Genomic DNA, 20010 nt, shown 5'->3' on the forward strand with positions numbered 1-20010 from the left:
CAATGAATCATTTGCAGACATTTCACACATCATACATACTCAGATACTCTTTCCTGAAATAAACATCTTTGATGTTACATCGTGTCAAATTGCTTTCAAAAAGCGGTAATTATCAAGTTATTTGTTTATATAATTATTCGAATTCGAGGCTGTCAATTTTCTACAGTAAAAGTAACTGAAAAGCCACCGGCTGCATCTCGCCGGGCAATTCATTTCCAAAAATTTGTAAGAAACAGTAACTTTGGTCATCCATTGACAATAGGTCAATATAATGAATGATCAAAGTTCGAACTCTGATTTTTGATAGCCGGATCTATGATTTTACGAGTATTTCATTTTACAGGACACGTTTCGCGAGGATCCCTCCCCCAGATCCCGCGTGTCCAATTTGCATGATTTGCTAGCACCGCGAGGAGAATTTCCGACATGTAACGATCTGCGATGGACGATTGTACCGGATAATTATGCCCATCACGGAGAGGTGGAAGCGGACTAGCACGCGGGGTGAGCGACGCTTGCGCTGAAACGCTCCCCTACATAAGTATCGCGAGCTAGCCGTGGCGGCAGTATCAGTACAGATCGCGTTATCAGGCAGTAGCCGACCGGTAACGTCCTAGGATAAATCAACAAAGCACTTGAGCAGCCCTTCATCTCGGTGGACCAATTGAAGGTGAGTCCCTCTAGATGCAACTGGTGGTTTTTCAGCATTCTTTTGTGCAAAACTTATAGGCTAACGATTAAAAGCGATTTTATGAATGAGTAATAGGATGTTTTAAAAAGATCTGACAACGTGCAAAATATGTGGATGGTTGCAAAATTCGTAAAAATCTGCGATTTTTTAAAACGGCCCATCAGTGGTTCTAGAAATGGCGATATGATTGTGGTTTGTGGTCGAGTGAGCAATTGCAGTACGTATCACGGGTTACACTCTTTTAAAAAACAGTCACCGTAATAAAGTCAGGATAATCGAAACATATTTTTCAAGTAGCGACCGCGAACGCGCAGCGCGAATGTCCGTTTTACAAACACACTTTACGTAATTATATCTTAGGAAATTACACAGATTTCCTTACTGCTATCTTACATTTAATTCTGCATACTGATTCATCAAGCGGATTCGTGACAATTGTGTCAATTAATTCGTTCCGTTTTAGACGCAATAGACGACACAATTTTCAACATAATTTAACACTAAATCTACCAACGCAACGGTCAAATGACCGTTTTTAAATTTTTGATTAAAAATGCCGCATTCGACAGAAATTCAATGTGCTGGTTTTCTTCGCTTTCTTCACTCTCGTCTTCAGAATCTGACAGCAATCGCATTCTTTTTTGTTCCCTACATATATTGTTAATGTTCGGTAGAAATAAGTATGTATAAATTGTCGGTAGGCAGTGTTAAGATACTTCTTTCTTTAGTTTATTTATTACAGCTATTCGTTTTTTTATTGTTTTTAGTAAAGTAAATCTCAATTACAGAAAGATCTAAACATGCCCATTACGTACTGACAAAGGATTAACTCATTAACAGTACAATACTTGCGCAGAAAAAACGCATGCTCGTTATCGCGGTTATCGCGTAAACTTGCGGCTCAACGAGGTGCATTACCGTAACGAATGAGAGCTCTCGCTATTCACGTGGTCAAAGTCAAGGTGTTTGAGTCACGGCTGCATTTAATTACGTTCGATGCGTCCGTATATTTCCTATTGACGCTAATGAGTTATCGCTATCGAAATAATCGCTTTGCCTTGAGTATAGCGGTATCGTGAGTTATTACGAATACTGTGAGATACTTACGAGTACAAGTTGCTGTTTTAATGCTTGCCACTATTTCCACGATCACAGAAAAATATTTTATTTTCAGTTCGTTATTGTTACAGTAATCTCCAAAATTAATCGGACTTTACACGGTAAAGAATGCAAATATGTAACATAAAAAATATAATATTTCTTTTCTCGAAATTTGGAAATTGATTTTCGAACATTGAATACTTTATACAAAATTTTAATTCTCCTTATTAATTCTCTTTAAATTTATCAAATTTCTAATAATAACGCACCAAGTTTGATATGACTTCTCATTGAGACAAAAGAAAGTAAAGTTTAAAATAGACATGCAGCATTCTACGTTTATGAGCAATACGTATTTTCGCGGAATTAAGGGGTTTATAGACGGCAATGCCACAATGCTAATTTCCGTGATAAGCGAACCTGTCATTTGTGTGCGGCACACCGTACAAGGGCAATCTTTTGTAACGTGTCGTAAGTAAATGAACCACCACCCGCTGCCGACACTGACCCACATCGCGAGAATAGAAAAATGTCGAATCTCGTGAAAGCTTTATGCATCGAACATGCTGTTGCTAAGTTAAGCTGTGGGTGTTTGCAGCTCCGTCTTGCAAATGTGTTGCCCACTACTCAAATAAATAATGAAAATCGTTCCATTTTTTGCCGCGTAACGCCAATATATGTAATTACCGTATTGTATACCATATTCTACACGGTAACGGCGACTCGAGAAGCGTCTATTGCTGTAATTATGAATTTGTGATGGAATCGAAGATTTGCCGTAGAAAAAGTCCTTCTTTCACAAGGTTTTCGATGCCCGTCATTATACGATACATCCCAGGCAGGACATGTTAGCCTAATATATGTTTCTTAGACGTATCTAATATCTAAGAAACATAAAGTACCATTTAAGAAACGGTTTAAATAGAAACCGTTTTTAGACCTCAATTTTAAAAACGTATTTTTCACCTTTCCACAGAAACGAAAAATGTGTTTTATTAAATTGATTTGAAATTATATAATTAATATAGAAAAAATAGTAATTTCTACTTACTTTGCGAGTATTCATTATTTTTACATCATACGTTTCAATGTACTCGATTATGGAACAAGAGACAAAAATCAACACAAGTGTGTGTGATTCCCACCTCTGATTCACCAAGCGACCGATAGATGGCCAGGCCAGACGTGACGTTCTCGCAAGTAACATTTGTGTTATCACCTTATAAATAACCATCCGGAAAACCGATCCAGTACTCTTTTCTTCTTCTTTTCTTTTGAAACTTTTGAGATCACTATTACTTGAAGTGATATTTCAAAAGAGTGAGATTCCACTACACGAAATTTAGAGAGTAATTCATAAAATATAAAAATGTAGTTTTTTACAAAAATGTGACTTAACTCTGTCTATCTTTGAGGCACTGATATATAGAATGATAAATATTTTTCTGATGGTTTCTGAAACGTTTTTTTGCCGAAAAAGAAACGTTTTTTCGTTGGACATTTTTCTCCTAAATAAACGTTTCAATAAAATGGTTATGAAACGTTACGGCAAAACGTTTACGAAACGGTTTTGAAACCAATGTGTGCTGCCTGGGATGTCATTATGCTGTCCACGTGTTCGCTGCAATTTGCAGGCAATGTAAATTTACAATGTGGATAACGTTTACGATATCAGGAAGCGATAATGCCTATTTTTTAAATGTTTTCTTAAAAAGTTTCTGTTTGTTGTTCAACTGTTTTTCTTATCTTTGCATATCTCTAGCTAATATATGTAATTTGCTTTCTTGCCTTGTAACGGGTTCCATCGCACTCGTTACGTTCTAATTAGTTGATTTTTATCCATCTGATCTTTACTTCAGAAAATATGTTGTTCTTGATGTTATCTCAAATGATATGGAAAACGATACTGTTTGTCACCACGTAAAATAATGCGTTACTAGATGAATAACGAGTGGACGTTACTGTATACGGACAGGTCGGACTGGTTTCTCATGCTCGGTTGCAAAAGTTGTAAACATCTTTACTGAACGCGATTATATATCACGTAACGACGATTACCCGATTCGCATGACATATTATATAACTAAAGTTCATAAATAATACATCATTGTTGCGATTTGTAGGCACGATATAGATATTGCAATCTGCATATTCATATCTTCAAATAAAAATCTACAAATAAAATATAATATAATAATAAATGTTTATTATTATAATTATATAATAAGGTAATAAGATGCGTGCACATTACGACATAGCAAATTCGAAATTGTTGTGTCGAGTCACGTCCAGTATAATTATACGATTGTAATCTCTGATGTGATGTGTGCTTTACATGAATCACAATCTTATATAAGGATTTTAGCATTGAAGTCGATCCTGTCATGCGCGATAATCACATAATTACGCTTTGCGGCTAAAAAAAGTACAATTGTAAAAAATTGTTTCCGGAGAAAGGTATTGCAATCAGTCGCAGGAGGAGTGAAAAAGATCCTCGGAGATATAAGGAAGATGACTTTCGTAACTTTTCGCGATTTGTGACAGAGGCTGAAGAACGTAAACTCGTTGAGAGTTGAAGAAAGCTCTCGCCGAGAGGAGAATACTGAACTCGGTTTCGATCCATTTCGTGCACGTGACACACTGAACTGTACAGTATGGGTCAAGGTAGCGCCGAGGGTCGTGCCGATGTGTTCTAGAGCGCGGCGTTACACGAAACATTGGCATAAATTTATCGATAAAACGCCATTCCCAGATAAGCCACAGGACTTTTATGACATTCGTGTGAGAAGACTTTTGGAGAAAGATTTCGTTCGTCCTTCCGAGGCCGAGAATATGAGTGAATCTTAGACGATCCAAGATTGAACGAGCTTGAAAGAATCTTGGACTCTGACATCAATAAATTCGAGAAAATTTAGAAATTCAGTAGGATACTAAATTTAAAGGCTTCGGAGTCTCAGAACTCGAGGAACTAAAAGATAAAGAACGCTTGGAGAATGCAAGCTCCTAGAGCAGTGTCATCAAATAAACAGAATCTAAAAAGGAACCGAAGAAGCAAGAATTGTAGACACGTATCCGTAACAAAAATCTAACAAAGTCTTCAAGGCCTCAAACGAACGAATGATTTGGAAATTCCGGATCTTTAGGATCACGCGAGAAGAAACTCGCTGCGATTCAGACGATCGTTCTCCATCGTTTGATTTGATCCACGCGAGTTTGGACGAACGCGAGCCAGCGTCTGCAGGATCGGCTGATGTCCGAACGCTAATTTGATCTGGACAAATGCCAAAATCGCTGCAGCTCGGGCGAAAAGCTTCCCGAGCTTTCCGATAGCCACGAATTCGAGTGGTAGCGAAGCACTTCAGCCACTTTCTTCGCACGGGTCGCCGGCTGCAGCTCTCGGTCCTTTTCTGGTGTACACGTGACACACTGAACTCTTGAGGTCTACTCACTGTGGGTCAACGCGTTCCGCGCGATCGCATGTATTTGTTTTCGCTATTTCACCATGGCGATGTAACGGCAGTCGCGGAATCGATTGCCGCCGCTCCCTTACATCGGGGCTGTAACGCGCGCACGTTGCAGGTAACAATCGGCACGTGTGACGCGCGAACGTGTCACACTCCCGAAACGCGAACGAAACGGGAAAAAGGGAACTACCTTTGCTCACGCGATCGGCGCGCCGACCTTAGTCCCCTCTATCCATGGATTCGTCTAATATGGAATTAATGATCCGAGAAAAGGTCGAATTGGGAACGTGACCTTTACACATAGACTTTGATCGGCTGGATCCTCGCGAATGTTTCCAAAGTGACCTCAAAGTCCAGGGTCCGTGAGATCCTTGAGATATCCTCATTTTCACATCCTCAATGCGTGCCAACATATTTTGTTGTCTTTCGTTCTTCTTTAACGTTCTTTTTCTGGGACTTTCTTAGAGTTCTTTTGCATGTCAGTCAGTATCTTTCTAGGAAACGCATTCTCATATTGGATTATAATTAGATTATGTACCTAATGTTTCTGAGTTTTACGCTAATTAAGGATAACATAGTTGAGGTATATATAGTTCAATGTGCACATTGCACTTACGTGGTGCACACCGCGAACGCGTGTTAGACTAGGGGGTGGGGTGCAGTATAAAGGGCCTGCGTTCTTTCGCCTTCTTCCAGTGGATGATACGACTCTTTGTTGACGTGCGCGTCGTGCTCGCATAGATCCGTGTATTTGGTCAGTTGTCAGTCACGCACGACACGTACTATTTGTGCGGACCATTCCTGTCGTGGCCATCGTCGTCGTCGGACGTATCGTTGCAGCAGTTTACATTGCCAGTTGCATTTGGCGGAGTGCTCGTACCTCTGCTCTGTGCCAGTCTCACCCCCGCGGATGAGAGCGGTTCATCGCCAGTGAGAAAGAGAGTCGACAAGGTACGTCTTTTCTTCCGTCTTTGAGAATCTTCGAGCGCTTCACGTAGAATTCTTTGACCAGGAAGATTGATTCCCTCGTGGAAACCGTAGGACGTCGCACGTTTTCCATTATTGTTGAGCAATCTCGTATTTTCGATGGATCAACGATAGTTGATCGATACTCTGAATGCATTGACGTGAAAACGTAGAAACTTTTACACTCATCGATTTGGTTTTCTTTTCCTGTAAAAGTAAAGGAAGAGATAAAGTTCGAACGAAAGGGGACCAATTAATTTTTCTCGTGTATCGAAATGGTATCGTTACGGACTATTGCACTTTGCTCGCGTTTCGTCCGTGAGTTTTCTTTGTAATTCTTTGAGCAGTCACGTGACAAATAAGAGTTTCCAAGTTACTTGACCTTGCAACTCCAGGAAGCTAAAGTGTAAGCAGCCTTGGAGGTGTAGTTGTAACGGTGGAATGCATTATCGTAAAAGGATTGTAAGAAACCAGAATGTAAGATTTAAAGAAGCTTGCAACACGAAAAGGTGAAAATTTTTTATTATATTTGCGAGATCTGCAAGAGAGTTATTATAATATAAAAAATATGCCGGACACGCGCGCGCGCGTGTGTGTGTGTACAGCTCTGAGTAGATAGAACAGGAAAAACACCAAGAATTTAAAGAGTCCAAGGCAACTACGATTCCGAGAGTTAAAATACGCGGAAATAATATTTCGCAATATTATGCGTTAAAAATAAATATTACTGCGTATAATGGTGGGAAGTTAAATTGATTCAAGCGCAGCAATCTTGCATTTATCAAAAGAGCACATCTATCACTAAAAACCACATCTGGCAACAGCAATTAAAATTCTTTAAAATTGTTTTAAACATTTAATCTGCTACCATTAGTGCTTGATTGACCAAAACAATTTAAAACATAGCTATTAAAAAATAGCTACACCGCTGCATTTCACAATTATTAAAAAGTGTTTGTTACATATATTGTAAAAGCTTAATGTTTTAATCAATCTATTAATTATAATCTTAAAAGACATTTCCGAAAGAGTAAAACAATGTGTTATGACGAAATGAACATAAAAATATGAAATTACAATATAATAAATAGTGATAAAAATTATTTACTAAATACTCGTTAAAATTAACTCGTTAAACACTCGAATTAGAATTCGTTCATTAATCATAGCGGAACAATTGTTTCGTAGCTGTATCGTCGCATTATTCTCACAGATCACGTGTAGTTGGCAAGGATGCGCGTGTTACGAATTATGCAATTTAATTGCGATACGATATCAGATACACGCGCATTTGTTTATAAATAATGTATAACGTGTCAAGAGGTGTAAATGCGCGCGAAAATACCCATTAATCACTGCTTCCGACTAGCATTTTAATGAGAAAAATCCCATTAAAATGTAATCCGACTTAAAATTAATTTATGAGAATCAGATAAAGCTGATCAACATTCTTTCGCAGTCGTTAAATCGCATGTAAATTTACAATCGTGACTCTTATGATAAATCTGCCGTTGCAATTTGACTTACCTGTCGAAACCACGATGCTGCTGAGCAATCGTATTTTTCTGCGACTTAATTTGACACACGTGCGGAGAGAAGGAAGTGGGTTCCTTGGCAATGATTCGTGCGTGGAACCTTGATGATGTGCCGGAAATAGTTGGCACGATGCTACGATTGTTCATACGACCATGAGAAGAGCAACGAATAGTACTCTCCGGAAACTTGGCATGTCGGCGGACCATTGCACTCTCAAGATATGTTTATCTGAGACAGCAGGACGCTGCGAGGCAATCTGGAAACAGACTTTGAGATAGCATTTTAGATGTGCAAAATTTCGGTTTTTTGCACGACAAAAAATTGCATCATATAACTATTAAATTTAACATTGAAGACATTTCCTCACCTGGCAGTGAGATGATTTCTGCTGAATGAGATGATACGAAAATTCTTGTAAAAGCGTTGTGGAACGTTACAGCTTATTTCGTCGCTGATCTTCTACGAAGGTCGAGCGGGATGTCTAAAATTCCTAAAACGCACGAGTGTCCTCTTTTCAAGTTGCCGATAATTGGCGCTCTTGATTGACTGCATGGCTTCTTTTCAATCTGGTCCGCCGGCTGCGAAACTCAGCGTGAGCCTCCCTGTTTGAAAAAGTACCTACGAAACCTGCCGGACAATTACAATCGAAAGTTCTGACAATCTATGGAAGCAAGCACGCGTCTTAAGTTCACCAACGCAATACATATTTTTCAACTCGTGAAAGTTTTAACCGCTTTATTTTTTAATTCTTCTCTCATTACGAGAAACACAATTTTAAATCTCGAAGAAATCAAAGTATTCCTTTTTTTTCTCGAGAAAAAAAAGGAATACTTTGATTTCATTGATTCTTCCTGGCGATACAAACTTATTAATTCGAGTAATTAAATCTCGAAGGACGCAGCCACATATATACGTAGGAAACATTTTTATTCAGCTACATGTGACATTTTCCGTTTAAGCATCAGCAGCAGCAGCAGCAGCAGCTTTTTTATCCAAAAATACGCGATATCCGTCGCTAGATTTCATAAATATTCTATGTCCCATTACACGTCGAACGATCGAAATGTCGATTAAATAACCGGACTGCAGCTGGTCGCTATTTTTGCGGCGGATATAAGATCCGCGTATGCACTCGCGCCGGGATAGATACCAACGAAACAGTGCGACAGAAGGGACTCGTTTTGTTCCATGACACCCAGTATAAGACATCGATCTACCTCACTGCCGTGTCGACATCGGGGCTCGTGAAAGCGCGATATATTTGATTTCCCAGATATGCATGTATTCGAATAAGGCTAAGTCCTTAAATGGAGGATCTATATAGGGACCATTGACTGATGGCGGGTGTAGGTCAGTGGAACGCTCGGGCCGCCTTCATACTTTATCGCGCGGCCTCGTAATTCGCAACTTTATGCGACGGAAGTAAAAATGATATGCGAAGTGCCGCGATGTATTTTCGAAGAACCTTATCGATAACGTGCATTTGCCTACCCTTGTCGTTGCTTGTAACCTAGAGGTTTACCTGAAGCGGCAGGAACGTGCAGTAAGAATGAAGTCTAGTGAGATAATGGAGATCCTTAATTGATTAATTGGAACGACATTGCTGCATTCTCGACAACAAAGTTATTAGTTGATGTTTCAATGATGACCAAATCAACAAGAAACATTAAAGTAATAATGAAATCAAAGTCATCTGTTCTTGATGATGATTGTAAAACTTGTCGTTAGAATGTACTATTGGGCTGGCCAAAAAGTAATTGCGTTTTTTTCCAATAGATGGACATACATGTCTTAAAATGTAACTAACTTCATTCTAAACCGCAAATTCATTATGTAGGTTAACAACTCACGGTTCAAGCTTGTTTTAGAAAAAGAAAGTACACGATTTCGTTAACAATTGTTTGTTTGTCGTCGATTTCAAAATGGAAAATCAAAAAGAACATTTTCGTCATATTTTGTTTTATTACTTCCGAAAAGGGAAAAACGCTGTGCAAGCTCATAAAAAGTTATGTCATGTATATGGCGAAGATGCTTTAAAACTGCGGCAGTGTCAAAATTCGTTTACTAAATTTCGATCTCGAGATTTTAATGTGAAAGATGCACCACGCTCAGGAAGGCCAATCGAAATTGATGATGACAAAATAAAGGCACCGATCGATTCGAATCGGCGTTTAACGACACGAGAGATTGCTGAGAATCTTGACATATCGAAATCGAGTGTTGAAAACCATTTAAAACGACTTGGATACATTAGTAAGCTCGATATTTGGGTAGCACATGAGCTGAAAGAAATTCATCTCACTAAGCGTATTGACATCTGCGATTCTCTTTTGAAACGCATGATAACAGGCGACGAAAAATGGATCGTCTACAACAACGTCAAACGAAAAAGATGGTGGAGCAAGCGTGATGAACCTGCTGAAAGCACTTGAAAAGCAGATATTCACCAAAGAAAGATTATGCTGTCAGTCTGGTGGGACTTTAAAGGTATTGTGTATTTTGAGCTGCTTGCGAGGAATCAAACCATTAATTCAGACGTATACTGTCGTCAACTGAATAAATTAAATGATGCCATCAAACAGAAACGTCGAGAATTGGTGAATCGCAAAGGTGTTGTGTTTCACCACGATAACGCTAGACCACGTACAAGTTTGGTCACTCGTGAAAAATTGTTGCAGCTTGGATGGGATGTGTTACCATGATGTTACCACATCCACCATATTCGCCAGACCTGGCGCCATCAGATTACCATTTGTTTCGTTCTTTGCAAAACGCCTTGAATGGTAAAACCTTGACTGCTGATGAGGATATGAAATCGTTCTTGGAATTGTTTTTTGCTGAAAAAGATAAGAACTTTTTTAAGCGCGGGATCATGAAGTTGTCTGAAAAATGGTAAAAGATAATCAAACAAAATGGACAATATATTGTTTAATAAAGTTTTTGTTTCCCATGAAAAATTCGCCTTTTATTTATATAAAAAAAACGCAATTACTTTTTGGCCAACCCAATATATTCCACTTAGAATGCATATATTGTTTTACTTGGATATGTTGACCTAAAGACAACGTTTATCTGAAAATTGTACTATGATTAGTACTGAAAAAAGTAAGCCGCGCATTAGCACGATTTATTAATTATTTATTAGACATCACAAATCAGGTGAATTAGGTAAATTGATTTGCCGCGTGAGACAAAACAAATACTTGCTTAGCGCTTTATCAGAGTGTCGCATATTTCATTTCGATAAAGCTGTGAGAGATATCTGATTCCGCTTTACATTAACTCGCGCTGCAGCTTATCGACAAAGTACACTTTTCGATTTTACTCATCTGTACCTTTTCCATTTTTATCAGAACGAAATAATGAGATATTGATTTTTAATCCGGGCAGCTGCAGAAGAAGTGCCATAATTTCGAGTTAGCCATTAATACAATTAGCAATGAAAGCTTAAGAAAAGATTTGAAACAAAAAAAGGTCTAGGCGAACGTTAGATATCAGCGCGACGATAGCGAAAAACACGTTTATTGTGGGACAAGATCGATCGTCGTCTAGCAAATAAGCGACTGTTTCAATCGACCAAAAGATGGATGGACGAGAACGCTCGCCTCGAAAAAGGAGACACTCTGCCGCGATCAATTCGTGCGAATTTTTAACTGCGGCGACCCGACGCACATGGCACATTTATCGCAACTAGGTCACTTTTGATATTAATGAAAAGTTAAATAATCCGCTTTCTTATCGTGCTCGGAAATGTAGATTTAGATGAGAGAGAGGCTCCGATGCTAATAATTGACATTTCCATATCGTGTTCAGTCCAACTGAAACTGGGACAGATCGGAGCCTCACAAACGAATATTGATGTGAAAAGAAAAATTATGTAAGACGAATGTATTTATACTCGTGTCTGTGCAGTCGCAGAACACAGCTGGATTTTTATACACGGATCTCTGAGCCTCGGAATTCACTGTTCATGCAGACGTTTCCTGTTGCCCAGATAGAGAGATGTCTCAAAATTTTGGAAAATTTCTTTTGAATTCCTCCGATCGATGTTAACTGAAAAAGAAATCAATGTGTTTAGTCTTCATTTTTCTGCGACTACTCTGTAGACGTAGCATACACGATTTGTTTGTCGATTTGTTAGTCACGAAACCGAATTTCCGTCATTCAAACGTCACGCGTCTCGCGAAACGGGTTTTATCTGGCCGAGAACGAAGAGGTCACCGATACACTGCAATTTCGCAATTGCCGAAACGTTCAGAAACGTCGCGCTATCGTCGAATCATATCCATAAGTCAATACAGCAATTAAGAAATATGATTATTATAATATTTTGAAAGAAGTATCAGTCTTTTATGACGCAAACGCGGGACGATTAATTATCGCATTAACGTCATCGATTTAATAATTCCACGTTGCGTTTTATGAATCTATGTATATTAATGGCGCTTCATGTAACAATTAAGGGTTCGAAAAATAAGCATTTTATTTTAAGTAGAGAATACGGTGCCATGGACACAAATTCATGAAGATTAGTATTAATCGTATTGACGTGATAGTCGGTTTAATAATTTATTGTGTACGACTATGCTTTCCTGCAATGACGTCCGTTGGTCACGTGCGGAAAGAAGTGACTCGGTCTTATAATCATCAAATATCGAAAAATACTTGAAACCTATGACACTTTTGAAAATGTTATTAAAAAGTTTACGTATGATATCAGAAGACTAATTTATAGCAAGAATTATCAGAATTTTATCGTTATAGTGTGAAACTTCTTTCACACGTAATAAATCAGAGAGAATCGTCCTTGTTTTATCTCCAACAAATGTCGTAAAAATTAAACGACAAATTGCATTATACACAATATGAGACAACTAAAAAGAGAGAAAGAGAGCAAGATTAGGGGAAAAAGAAGCAATTACATATCGTGCTCAAGGACAGAAATCTCGTAAGCAATGATAAGCGTAGATAAGTTGAGAAAGAGAACTCGGACATTTCGTTTCCCATCCACGATAAATAAGTAAGAAGTAGAAATCAGTTGCACATTAACACTTATCAATGGAATTTTTCAGGAGACACCCTTTCGACAATCTTCATGTGTAAGAGCACGAAACACGAAACCCATTCGATCTTGGAATTCTTCCAAGAGAGCCAGAAATGCTGTCTCTCATTTTGCTTCTTCTCTCTCTCTCTTTTTGTCTTCGTCTCTTTCTCTGAATTAGACATGCAAATGCGCCTAGCTTTTAATAATTAAAACGTGAATAGTCACGTGCTATACCTTCGATAAATCGATCAACGACACAATGAAAAACGTGTTCTTTTGTGTCAAAAATTCAAGTGCCATCAAACCCATTAAATCGAATTGTATAGTCTGCGCAGGATTCTCATAGGATTTTGAAACTTGTTGACCAGCTCCCCCTCCCCCCCCGCCCCTCGTAGTAATCAATTAATGGACATCTGTCTCGTGTACAAGAGATATCTCGACATTGTGTTTTCGAGTATCGCGTTAATCGTACGTAAACATGTTGCATAAACATCGTCTGTGAACTGATTAAACGCGCCGCGATCACGTGAACGCAAAGTGCATGCTTGTGCTCGCGTTCGAGTATCGATCTGTTGTATATTAATTTGCGGGCTCGCACCTGTGAGTCCGTTATGCGACTAATCTGGGTGAATTAATCGCTTCGACTAATTAAGCACTTTGTTTTTATGATCGACGCTAACAATCAATATTCCAGATCAAGTCTGATAGTCAAGTCTTCATATTCTTCTTCAATTGTTTTTATTCGAACGTTTTATTTAATTTCTTTCATGATTTCACAGTTCAATCTCTTCGAGGATGAGTCTTCAATGAGCTAACTTTTGATGTCAGGTGGAATAAAATTTTGTAAATGTCTCCATGCGACAAGATTTCCGTTTCTCTTGTTGAGATGTTTTTTAGTGAATTATTAGGGGTGTGATTTAGTTTTGAGGGTTTTTTTGCTCAAAACCGCATGTATTTAAATATGATAATGAATGAATACCTTAATCAAAATATTTTCCTTCCTTTTCTATAACTTTTTCCCATCTTTCTGGTAAGAGATGGATTCCACCACGATAAAATGACTCTTCTTTTCAGTTGATCCATTCGTCGACGAATTTTCGCGCTTCTTCGAAATTATGAAAGTGTGTATCCTCTAAAGCGTGTTGCATCGACCGGAACAAATAATTATCGCATGGAGAATACGCGGGGTGCGGTAAGACTTGCCATTCGAGCTCTAATAGTGTTTGTTTCACTGATAACGCAACGTCAGGTCGAGCGTTGTCACGAAGAAGAATCACTTTCCGTCGTTTACTCGCAATTGGTGGTCGTTTTTGGTCCAATGCTTGCTTCGACTTGTACAATTGGTGTCGATAACGATCAGCCGTGACAGTCTCATGCGGATTTAACAGCTCATAGTACACTATCCCACCAAATACGGAGCATTACTTTTGAACCGTGAATATTGCGTCTCGGAGTGGATGTTGATGGTTCGCCTGGATCCACCCATGATTTTCTGCGTTTGGGATTATCAAAATAGATCCACTTTTCATCCCCAGTAACAATCCGAGACAAAGGACTCTTCTTTCTTTTGCCTGGCGATCAACGAAATGCAAATGTTCAACCGGTTCGCAATGGCACTTTCCGATAATTCATGTCGAACCCATTTCCCTTCTTTCTGAATTTTTCCCATTTCATGTAAATGTTTGGTAACTGTTGTACGATCAACATTTAATGCTCTGGCAAGAGATGGATTCCACCACGATAAAATGACTCTTCTTTTCAGTTGATCCATTCGTCGACGAATTTTCGCACTTCTTCGAAAGTATGAAAGTGTGTATCCTCTAAAGCGTCTTGCATCGACCGGAACAAATAATAATCGCATGGAGCAATGTCCGGAGAATACGCGGGGTGCGGTAAGACTTCCCATTCGAGCTCTAATAGTGTTTGTTTCACTGATAACGCAACGTGAGGTCGAGCGTTGTCACGAAGAACAATCACTTTCCGTCGTTTACTCGCAATTGGTGGTCGTTTTTGGTCCAATGCTTGCTTCAACTTGTACAATTGGTGTCGATAACGATCAGCCGTGACAGTCTCATGCGGATTTAACAGCTCATAGTACACTATCCCACCAAATACGGAGCATTACTTTTGAACCGTGAATATTGCGTCTCGGAGTGGATGTGATGGTTCGCCTGGATCCACCCATGATTTTCTGCGTTTCGGATTATCAAAATAGATCCACTTTTCATCCCCAGTAACAATCCGAGACAAAAGACTCTTCTTTTTTGCCTGGCGATCAACGAAATGCAAATGTTCAACCGGTTCGCAATGGCACTTTCCGAGAATTGATGTCGAACCCATTTCCCTTCTTTCTGAATTTTTCCCATTTCATGTAAATGTTTGGTAACTGTTGTACGATCAACATTTAATGCTCTGGCAAGAGATGGATTCCACCACGATAAAATGACTCTTCTTTTCAGTTGATCCATTCGTCGACGAATTTTCGCACTTCTTCCAAAGTATGAAGTGTGTATCCTCTAAAGCGTCTTGCATCGACCGGAACAAATAATAATCGCATGGAGCAATGTCCGGAGAATACGCGGGGTGCGGTAAGACTTCCCATTCGAGCTCTAATAGTGTTTGTTTCACTGATAACGCAACGTGAGGTCGAGCGTTGTCACGAAGAACAATCACTTTCCGTCGTTTACTCGCAATTGGTGGTCGTTTTTGGTCCAATGCTTGCTTCAACTTGTACAATTGGTGTCGATAACGATCAGCCGTGACAGTCTCATGCGGATTTAACAGCTCATAGTACACTATCCCACCAAATACGGAGCATTACTTTTCAACCGTGAATATTGCGTCTCGGAGTGGATGTTGATGGTTCGCCTGGATCCACCCATGATTTTCTGCGTTTCGGATTATCAAAATAGATCCACTTTTCATCCCCAGTAACAATCCGAGACAAAGGACTCTTCTTTCTTTTGCCTGGCGATCAACGAAATGCAAATGTTCAACCGGTTCGCAATGGCACTTTCCGATAATTGATGTCGAACCCATTTCCCTTTTTTCTGAATTTTTCCCATTTCATGTAAATGTTTGGTAACTGTTGTACGATCAACATTTAATGCTCTGGCAAGAGATGGATTCCACCACGATAAAATGACTCTTCTTTTCAGTTGATCCATTCGTCGACGAATTTTCGCACTTCTTCCAAATTATGAAGGTGTGTATCCTCTAAAGCGCCTTCATCGACCGGAACAAATAATAATCGCATGGAGCAATGTCCGGAGAATACGCGGGGTGCGGTAAGACTTGCCATTCGAGCTCTAACAGTGTTTGTTTCACTGATAACGCAACGTGAGGTCGAGCGTTGTCACGAAGAACAATCACTTTCCGTCGTTTACTCGCAATTGGTGGTCGTTTTTGGTCCAATGCTTGCTTCGACTTGTACAATTGGTGTCGATAACGATCAGCCGTGACAGTCTCATGCGGATTTAACAGCTCATAGTACACTATCCCACCAAATACGGAGCATTACTTTTGAACCGTGAATATTGCGTCTCGGAGTGGATGTTGATGGTTCGCCTGGATCCACCCATGATTTTCTGCGTTTCGGATTATCAAAATAGATCCACTTTTCATCCCCAGTAACAATCCGAGACAAAGGACTCTTCTTTCTTTTGCCTGGCGATCAACGAAATGCAAATGTTCAACCGGTTCGCAATGGCACTTTCCGATAATTCATGTCGAACCCATTTCCCTTCTTTCTGAATTTTTCCCATTTCATGTAAATGTTTGGTAACTGTTGTATGATCAACATTTAATGCTCTGGCAAGTTCTGAAGTGGATTGTGTTGGATTTTCGTGCAATAATGCTCGCAAATCTGCATTTTCAAGCTTTCTTGGTTGTCCCGAGCGTTCTTTGTCCTTCACATCAGTATGACCACTTTTAAAGCGTCTAAACCAGTATTCACACGTCTTAATTGATGGAGCAGAATCACCATAAGTTTCCACAAGAATTCTATAACCGTCAGCCGCAGTTTTCTTTTGATTAAAAAACAAAAGCAACGCATGTCGAAGATGCTCTTTCGGAAGTTGCATTTTTACGATGATATAAACAATAAACACGACTGTTATTGCATCTATTGTTATAATGCTACTAAATGTCATGGATAATGTCAACGCTGTAAGAAACAACAGTTATCGGAAACAGCTATTGGAACAAACTGACACTACAGCCATCTGTTGCAAAACCCTCAAAACTAAATCACACTCCTAATATTATCAAATTATCGCTTTTTTCTATCGGAAATATTTAAATATTTCTATCAGGAATATTTGTCAGTGTCGCTGAGAAGGTTGATGCGTTAAGTATACAATGAAAATGCTTAAGCAATCATTGATTGTCTTTTCGGCAGTTGTTGACCACACTTTCGTCGTTGGCTCTCACGGCAATTAACATACTTAGTCAATCACTCTTCTGAATGTCCCCGCTCTTCACTCGCGCTGACAGTTTTTATTCAATAAACGAGCGCCAACCACACGATACATTGTATTTCCCTTCTTTCATTTTGTCTACATATTGTGGTTAGACCAATTTGTGTTCCAACCACAAAACGCCTCTCGACCATTTGCAATTCGTCTCATCACGCTGTATTTGTTTGCTCTAAAATGTTAACTGCGAACGAATCAGATCCAAGTCTCGTTTTTACACATGCTACGCGTTATCTTTCATTAATTTTCGTTCAGCGCGTTGGAAGTCTCGAAAATTCAAAAAAGAAAGAGAAAAAGACAAGGAGAGAACTCATAATTTCTGCTTCACGTCCCTTTTCGCGAAATGAGAAAGATAAAATTAACGCTAATAGCAAACGGACGAGAGAGCCCTACCGGATGCCGTCTTCCCGCAGGATCAATTAGCTCCGCGTTAATTGCGAAATTACTCGGTTCAGATCATGGAACATCGTCCTCTCTGAAACTGAAGCGTCTCAAATGAGAATGCAGAAGGTGACAGATAGTTGGTAACCGACTCACGCGATAATATAACATAATAGCAATCAACGATACGTAACCGTAATTAAGTACCGATCAAATCGTAGATTCCGCTTTTACGAGCACCTCTCTCTCTCTCTCTTTTCCTCTGTTACGGTAAAATCATACACACAAGACTGAAACTCACATCAAGCACGTTGACGCGGTGAATCAGCTGATCACGATGCGTCACGTTATCCGGGCACGCCTGTTCGGTTAAACGAGCAGCAGGTGGGGCACCGGAGTGTTTTGCTTATCATGCGGGAACATCTTCCACCAGGATCTTTCGTGTGCGATGAAGCGGCTTGAAGAAGAGGTCGAGACGAGAGCTCGTTGGGGTCTCTCGAGGCGCCGATAGCGCGATCGCGGGGAGGGGCGCCCATATAAATGGCACCGCTCTCTCTCTGGTCGACCAGTTCTCAGGGTGCGTTGCTCCCTTGTGTTCTCCTTCTCTTTCCCTTCGTCGCGGCGAGCAGCTTTTTTCGCTTCCTCTGCTTGCGCGGCTTCTCTTCGAGTCTACGCTCTTTTTGGGACTTTTCGCGCGTTCAGGCCTAAGGCGCGAGGTTCTTACCCTTTGTTTCTTCACGTCGAAACCACCCGCGGAACCATGAGCACCAACATCTTGGTGAGGATGTGCGGCTCGACGATCATGCGGGCCGTGGTCAGGGAGCAGAAGTCATGGATCACCGTCAGCAGGTGCCTTAGGTCGGTAGAGCTTAGTAAGAATTGTTGGCAGCGGTTCCGTGAACGGAATTCGAGATGCTAGTTAGGAATTTTCTAGACACCTGTTACTCGCAGCTCTGTTGATCATGCTGGATTAATACGTGGCTCTTGCTACCGCCCGATACGAAGTCGTCAGCTTTTATATTGCACTTTGTGTATTGCATTGAACGCGAGGTAAATTTGTGATGACTGGGTTAACTAACGGTACTGCTTTAGTAGATTAAAGAAATCGCTTTTTCGGTCGGCGATTATTTAAAGTTACATCGTCTTCGTGAAAATTGATATTTTTTATTTATTTGCATTTTCACATTTTCATGTATTTGTTTTTATTTGACTGTACGAAAATCTCGCTTGTAAATCGATCCGGAGAGAACGAAAGACGGAAAACAATGGTAAATCAGAGTTGCTTGGCAGCAGAAAACGAATTCCAGTTGTGAAAATGATATATAATGCACACACGCTCGCATAAGCCCATAATTTATTCAAGATAAAAACGCAAGATGAAGGAGTTGCGAGATAACTCTGCACGTGCCACATTAAGATTACCACGCTAAGAGAGTCATGGCAATCGGTGGTTCTGTGAGATTAATGACTGCATGGTTAATGGAATGTGGTCCAAGATCAACTTTCGCTCCGTCACAAAGCAAGTTGTAACGACGAACTTGTATCACGGCATGATGTTACTTAACGAAATGGCCCATTATACCTAAGATCCACGTGGCTCCACTTGCATACAGTGTTCATTAGGATAAAATTGAGATGTAAATTAATTGAAATGATCGGTAAGGATGCACGTGATAAAGCAAATAATTTGTCAAGATGTATCTCTTAAATATATCAATTTATATAAAAGTATATAAAATTATAATATTCAATACATTTTATAATAAAATATATCTTAAATGTTTTCTCTGTTTCTTAGAGAAGTATATAAATGCATTGTAAAATATGTGTAGAATATTTCGGGAACTCGTTTCTTATGAAGAGCTAAATATATTGTGAAATGTGTAGCTTTGAGGAAGGTCTGGTCCCTGTTTACACGGCACGCTGAATTATTTATAATCGTGCTTTATAAATATCACTTATCACGATGCTTTAATGCGATAACGTTATTTTCGTGATGCTATTTCTGTGGCTATTTATTTAGCATAAATAATCGATTGAACTAAGACGTCGAGATGGTCGGCGTTGTTGAAACACTGTTAAACAGTCACATCACCTTTCAAAAGGCGAATTATCCGAGCTGAATAATAATAATAATAATGGGCACGTACGAGTTGACGAATCTTGAATAATCTTTTCAATGGTATTTAAATGTCAAGCCGATGGACGAAGTTACGTGCTCCTCGGCACACAACCGTTCATGAAATTTCGAATAAATCACGCGCGTTCACAGAATGAGAATTTGTGCTGACCATCGCGTCCGGTTAAGAAGTGATTTCCTTCTTGCGTAATGACAAGAGAAGTGTTCCGAGA

At 39.6% G+C, this 20010-nt stretch overlaps 1 protein-coding gene across 1 annotated transcript in view; it reads left to right on the top strand.

The window, feature by feature from the left end:
* The first annotated feature begins 529 nt into the window (after positions 1-529).
* Positions 530-20010, top strand: part of LOC105282694 (glutamine synthetase 2 cytoplasmic) — a 32932-nt gene continuing 13451 nt past the window's right edge. Inside the window, exon 1 of the mRNA XM_011344897.3 lies at positions 530-670. The gene's annotated coding sequence lies outside the window, so the exon portion shown is untranslated. The remainder of the gene's footprint in view (positions 671-20010) is intronic.

The sequence above is a fragment of the Ooceraea biroi genome, chromosome 10 (genome assembly GCF_003672135.1).
Source record: "Ooceraea biroi isolate clonal line C1 chromosome 10, Obir_v5.4, whole genome shotgun sequence".
In the NCBI taxonomy this organism is placed as follows: domain Eukaryota; kingdom Metazoa; phylum Arthropoda; class Insecta; order Hymenoptera; family Formicidae; genus Ooceraea; species Ooceraea biroi.